The sequence below is a fragment of the Myotis brandtii genome, unplaced genomic scaffold (genome assembly GCF_000412655.1).
Source record: "Myotis brandtii unplaced genomic scaffold, ASM41265v1 scaffold456, whole genome shotgun sequence".
NCBI lineage: Eukaryota > Metazoa > Chordata > Mammalia > Chiroptera > Vespertilionidae > Myotis > Myotis brandtii.
The window spans coordinates 2,063,427-2,069,429 of record NW_005367431.1 but is presented as its reverse complement, the minus strand read 5'-3'; the positions used below and the strand labels follow the sequence as shown (position 1 = coordinate 2,069,429).

The window sequence follows — 6,003 nt, the reverse complement described above, 5'->3', positions numbered from 1 at the left end:
GCGCCCCGCGCGGGCTCTCCCTCCGCCCCAGGCGCCTTGGCGGGGCCCTTTTGTCTGGGCTGCTTGGCGTCCCTTTGTGCCTGTGCCTGGAGTTGCCTCCTCGGGGGAGCCCCCGGGACCAGTCCCTGACGGGAACTGGCCCCTGGGGATCCGGTTACGGTAACCGGATCGGGTCAAAGTCCATTTTTCAAAACCGCCCGGCTTCAGACCTCTGCATCCCGGCTGCGCAGAGCGGAAGCTCGGGAACCGGGCGGAGGCGGACGGAGTTTCGGTGGAAAATCTCGGGGTGATTGTCTAGCTCTTAACCGTCAGCCCCGGGCGACCCAGGGCGCGGACCTCCGGCACGTTTTTGGTCGGGGACTTGTCCTTTGGAAAAGAAATGAGCCCGGCTCCGGGGGAAACGGGAAAGGTTAGGATGTGCTGCGATGTCTGTGTGGGCGCCGCTGTGATCGGGGAACCAAAGCGCCGGTGCGATGGGCGCAGTGGCAGCGCCTCTCGAAACTCGGAGAGAAAGTGGTTTAAGCGGCGAGCAGCCTTTCATTCATCGCGTGCAGAACGGGACCGCAGGACCTCAGCCGCCCAGGTCCTCGCCCCCAACATCTTCTCCTATTTATTCTGCTTAAAATGACGAACGAAAACGTCCATTAATAGAAGGGCCTGCTTTATAGAGAAAACAAACTTAGTGGCTTCTAGAAAGCAAAACAAAAAAAAGGACTATTTCACCCAGTGAAAGGAATGAAGCCAATTTGCTAGAGTAGCGGTAGTAAGTACTACGGTCCTTACTACAACGCGTGAATCTTGTGGATTTGACCCAACTTTGTTAGATAATGGTAACTATGTATGTCCCGTTGGAAGACTGAATTGCCGGAATTCAGCTTAAGATAACGCTTTATAAAAGATTTAGTATTTCAAGTCGCTGAAATGAGGACAACCAGGACTGCTTTACAGGAATCAGGGAAGGTTATGGAAGTTATGTAGGTTAAATTCCCACGTTAGCCATGTAGGCAGACAAAGCCCTTTGTACTTTATTATTTACATATCTCATGATGAAAGCTCATACTGGAAGTGATTTATTCTGAGATTCTCAGATTGTGTTAGTAATATTGTATAGGGATAGAGGTGTTTTGTTGTTGTTGTTAATTCTCACCGGAGGATATTTTCCCATTGATTTTTAAGGGGAGTGGAAGAGAGAGGGAAAGACTGAGAGAAGCATGGATGTGAGAGAAACACATCAATTGGTTGCCTCTTACACACGCCGGGATGAGGGGAGGGCGGGGGGAGAGGAGCCTGCAACTAAGATACGTGCCCTTGACTGGACTGGAACAAGGACCCTATGGTCTGCAGGCCCACGCGCTACCCACTGAGCAAACCGGCTAGGGCAGGGATAGAGGTCTTTAATACAGTTGTTCTTCAATTTTTAATCTAGCAATGAGTGGGGATTGGTTGTGTTTTCCTGGCTATACTTTGAAGAAGCATCCACAGAATTGTTCTAGTAGTTAAAAAACTAAGGAACAGCTGTTACCTATTTCTTCAAACATACCAGTACTGTGTTTTTTTTAAAACATCTTACATATTATTATTATTACTAGAGGCCCGGTGCACAAAAATTTGTGCACTGGGGGGGGGGGCCCCCCCCCCCCGGCCCCCCCAGGGGGGGGGGGGGGGGGTCTTAGACTGAGCCAAGATAGAGAAGCAGGGGTACCCATGTTGACAGAGGTCATAAGGGCTGAATGGGAGCTGGGCCCACAGTTGGCAAATAATGAATTGTCATTATTACTAATTATCAGTGCCTATTTAGCCGCAGGCACTGTGCCAAGCATTTTACATGCTTGACCTCATTTAAACCTGGCAACCACCTAGTGAGGTAGGAACAATTGCATTTCTAAGTTGAGGAAACCAGGGCTCAGAGAGGTACAATCAGTTACCAGAGAAGCAGGACGGCAATAGCGATGAGAACATGTAATTGCAGAACTCGGGTTTTATCGCCACTGCTAAACCCACAAGCTCACATTCACTTGCAAGAACGTTATAGAGACATTTCCTCCAGGCCTGGGCTTCCACGGGGGCACCTGCACAGCCACAGCTGGGGCCCAGGAGTGGCTGGCACCCAGCTCGGAGCCCTGCAGAGCCTGCTTCTCTCCTTTCCTGCTTCCCCAGGCTTAGGCTCCACAGGTACCAGCCGCTGCCGGCCGCCATCTTGGCTGACAGTTAATTTGCATAAGGATATGCTGATTAGCCAATGGGAAGGGTAGCGGTCGTACGCTAATTACCATGTTTCTCTTTTATTAGTGTAGATTTTATTGATTGATTTTCGAGAGAAAGAGGAAGGCGGAGAGAAGAGAGAGAAACATTGATTTATTGTTCCACTTACTTATGCATTCATTGGTTGATTCTTGCATGTGCTCTGACCAGGATAGAACCAGTAACCTTGGCTTATGGGGAGGACACACTAACCAATTGAGCTACCTGGGTAGGGCCTCATATACATTATGTGATTTCATTTTCACTATAATTCTGTGAGGTGGTTGTTCTCTCATGTTATGGCTGATTAATGTTAAATCTGCAGCCTCTATAATGTTCTGTGACTTGCCCAAGGTCACAGAGTTCAATAGGTAGGAAAGAGAGTAAACCATACTTCAAGCCCAGTGCTCTTTCCATTATCTCACACCTATTGCAGTTACACATCATACCACCACCAGCACCTTGTGATTTACTGAAATTTAAATATTGGAGAAAATAATGAAAATATTTCCCAATCAGAGCAAGCTGATTCTTAAGGAACTGTAGTTTCTAGAATTATAAACAATGTCATACTGAAAGTTGGTGCCATTACTTTGTCTTATGGTATTCTGGATTACTTTGTACCTAGACAGAACGGCAATTTTATGGATCCCGAGAGGTGGGAAAGGATGGTCAGTTCTTAGGCTGAGGTTTTCACTAATTATTACTAAAAGATTTAGTTATTAAAAGGTTTTGACTAATCTTTGCTTAAAAGTTTATGAGAAATATGTTGGAGAACAAATTATATAAAGCAGCTTTGGCTGCTGGAACTAACATTGAAGAAATAACTGAAATTCAGATACTTTTCTAGCCAAAGAGTCAACAATCAATCAAGAAAATGTTACCTTTAGTTTTTGCTTTTAGTAAAAATTTTAATCAGTTTCAAACCTGCAGTTTAAGTCTTAGATTTATGTCAGAACATGCCATGAATGTGACATCAGAAATAGAAACCTACTTCACCTCTCTTACTTAAATTCTTTTTAGGTAAAGTACATAACATGCCAATGGAATTGAGTCAGTAAAATTAGTCTAGCCTTTCTAACTAGTAGAAGCCTGTTTCAAATCTCTTACTATGCCATCCTAATGGAAAGAATTAAAAAAATTTTTTTATTGATTGATTTTAAAGAGAGGAAGGGAGAGAGAGAGAGAAAGACATCAATTTATTATTCCACTTATTTATGCATTCCTTGGTTGATTCTCTTTAGTTTCCATTGCCTTAGGAGCTGTGTCGGTGAAGATATTGCTTTGGCATGTATCTGAGATTTTGCTCCTGTGGATTCCTCTAATATTTTTGTGGTTTCCCTTCTTACGTTTAAGTCCTTTATCCATTTTGAGTTTATTTTTGTGTATGGTGTAAGTTGGTGGTCTAGTTTCATTTTTTTGCATGTATCTGTCCAATTTTCCCAACACCATTTATTGAAGAGACTCTTGACTCCATTGTATGTTCTTGCCTCCTTTGTCAAATAATAATTGAACATAATGGTTTGGGTCGATTTCTGGGTTCTCTATTCTATTCCATTGGTCTATATGTCTGTTCTTGTGCCAGTACCAGGCAGTTTTGAGAACAGTGGCTTTGTAATACAGCTTGATATCTGGTATTGAGATCCCTCCTACTTTGTTCTTCTTTCTCAGGATTGCTGCAGCTATCCAGGGGCTTTTTTTTATTCCAGATGAGTTTTTGGAGAGTTCGTTCTAGGTCTGTGAAATATGCCATTGGTATTTTAATGGGGAGTGCATTAAATCTATAGATTGCTTTGGATAGTATGGGCATTGGTTGATTCTTGTATGTGCCCTGACCGGGGATTGAACCTGCAACCTCAGCATATTGGGACAACGCTCTAACCAATTGAGCTAGCCAGCCAGGGCTGGAAGGAACTTTTTCCTTTTTGTTTTTTGCTGTTGGTCTTCTTCATTTTCAAAACAATTCATTCATTCAGTATTTAGAACACAGTAGGCTTTTTGAAAGCCTACTGTGTTCTAAATACTATTGTAGACCAACCCTGTGGATAAAGCATTGAAAACAAAAGAAGTCTTTTCCCTTTGGGAGCTTATAGACTGATTAGGGTTGGGGTGAAAGAGGAATCAGACAGTAAGTAAGTAAGGACTTAATAAATAAAATCCTGTCTTATTTATTGTGCAACTTTGAGGGGTAAGTGACATCTTTTTTTTTTTAATATATTTTATTGATTTTTCACAGAGAGGAAGGGAGAGAGAGAGTTAGAAACATCGATGAGAGAGAAACATTAATCAGCTGCCTCCTGCACATCTCCCACTGGGGATGTGCCCGCAACCCAGGTACATGCCCTTGATCGGAATCGAACCTGGGACCTTTCAGTCCGCAGGCCGACGCTCTATCCACTGAGCCAAACCGGTTTCGGCAAGTGACATCTTTGAACTTTATTTTTCTCATCTTTAACATGGGGATAATGATTCCTGCTGTACCTAGCTTATGGAATTGTTTCCGGAAGCGAGTAGGGTTGTATTATACCCTTCAAATTCCTGTAGTAAGTTACTGTTATTACTCTCAGAAAAGGAAGAGGAGCATTGAGAGAAGGTTGGTCTAAGAGAGTCTGGTGTCCCATTATAGACCGCTCTGTGACTATTAGTCATGGCTATTTGACTTTTTTAGGGAAGAGATGGTTGAACCTATACAGCTTTCAGATTCAAGCTTAGTTTGCAATTTAACTTCTCTATTGTGTAAAGCACCAGGTGTTTATTTTGACACTTTGAAAATTCTGACATATTTACTCAATATATAATGCATTTACTACCTTTGGAGTCTGAAGACCTGGGACATTCCTAGCTGTGAATGTCCAAGTCAACTAACCTCTTTATACTTTAGTTTCTTCATTTATAAAATAGGGATAATAATTTCTTCAGAGGTATCAGATGAGATAATGGATGTAAGAGGTCATTGTAAACTGTTTAATAAGTATGAGAAAAGTTATTCTCTCTGGTAAAGGAAAAGGGGGTCGTACTGTGATCAGTGCTGCACGCGGGAGGAAGGGAGGGAGGGAGGGGCCACTAGTTTAAAGTGCATCCTTTGACTCTGGAGTACTTTATGGTAAGGAAATCTCTCAGGGTGTGTGAACTGTCAGTGCACTGAGTTCAGAAATTCATTTTGTAGTATATGATGTTGCTAGATGTTTTTTCAGGTATACATTTAAAAAAGAATCTAATCTTGAATCAAATCTATGCCTTAAAAAAATTCCATTGTTAAAGATTTTCTACATTTATTCTCTCAAATGTGTACTTGTCAGCCAAATTTCCAGGAGTATTTCTTAGAAAGATGTCGACTGTATTTTATTTAAAGGTAGATAACAGTTTTATGATTGTCTGAAAGAACAGTGCATTGCTTGGTTTATTTCCTCTATGGATAGCTAATTCTGATAGAACTCATTTAATCTGTTACAGAGGACTCCCTAGCCAGACTTTACCCTGCACATGCCATCTAGCTGATAACCAGTGTACTTGATTTTCCCTACCCAGCTGCTTACTCTCTTCTTTGACTTTGGTTGGCAACACAGTGTCAGAAATTGGTATAAAGGCCCTGGCCAGTGTGGCTCCATTGGTTGATCGTCATCCCATGCACCAAGAGGTCATTGGTTGGATTCCCTGTCAGGGCACATGCCTGGGTTTCGGGCTGGATCCCCAGTTCCTGCAGCTGATCGATGTTTCTCATTGATGTTTTTCCCCCTCCCCCTCTCCCCCCCTCTCCCCTCC

At 43.0% G+C, this 6,003-nt stretch overlaps 1 protein-coding gene across 11 annotated transcripts in view; it reads left to right on the top strand.

The window, feature by feature from the left end:
* Positions 1-6,003, top strand: part of PHACTR4 (phosphatase and actin regulator 4) — a 76,638-nt gene that overhangs the window by 572 nt on the left and 70,063 nt on the right. The window lies entirely within an intron of this gene.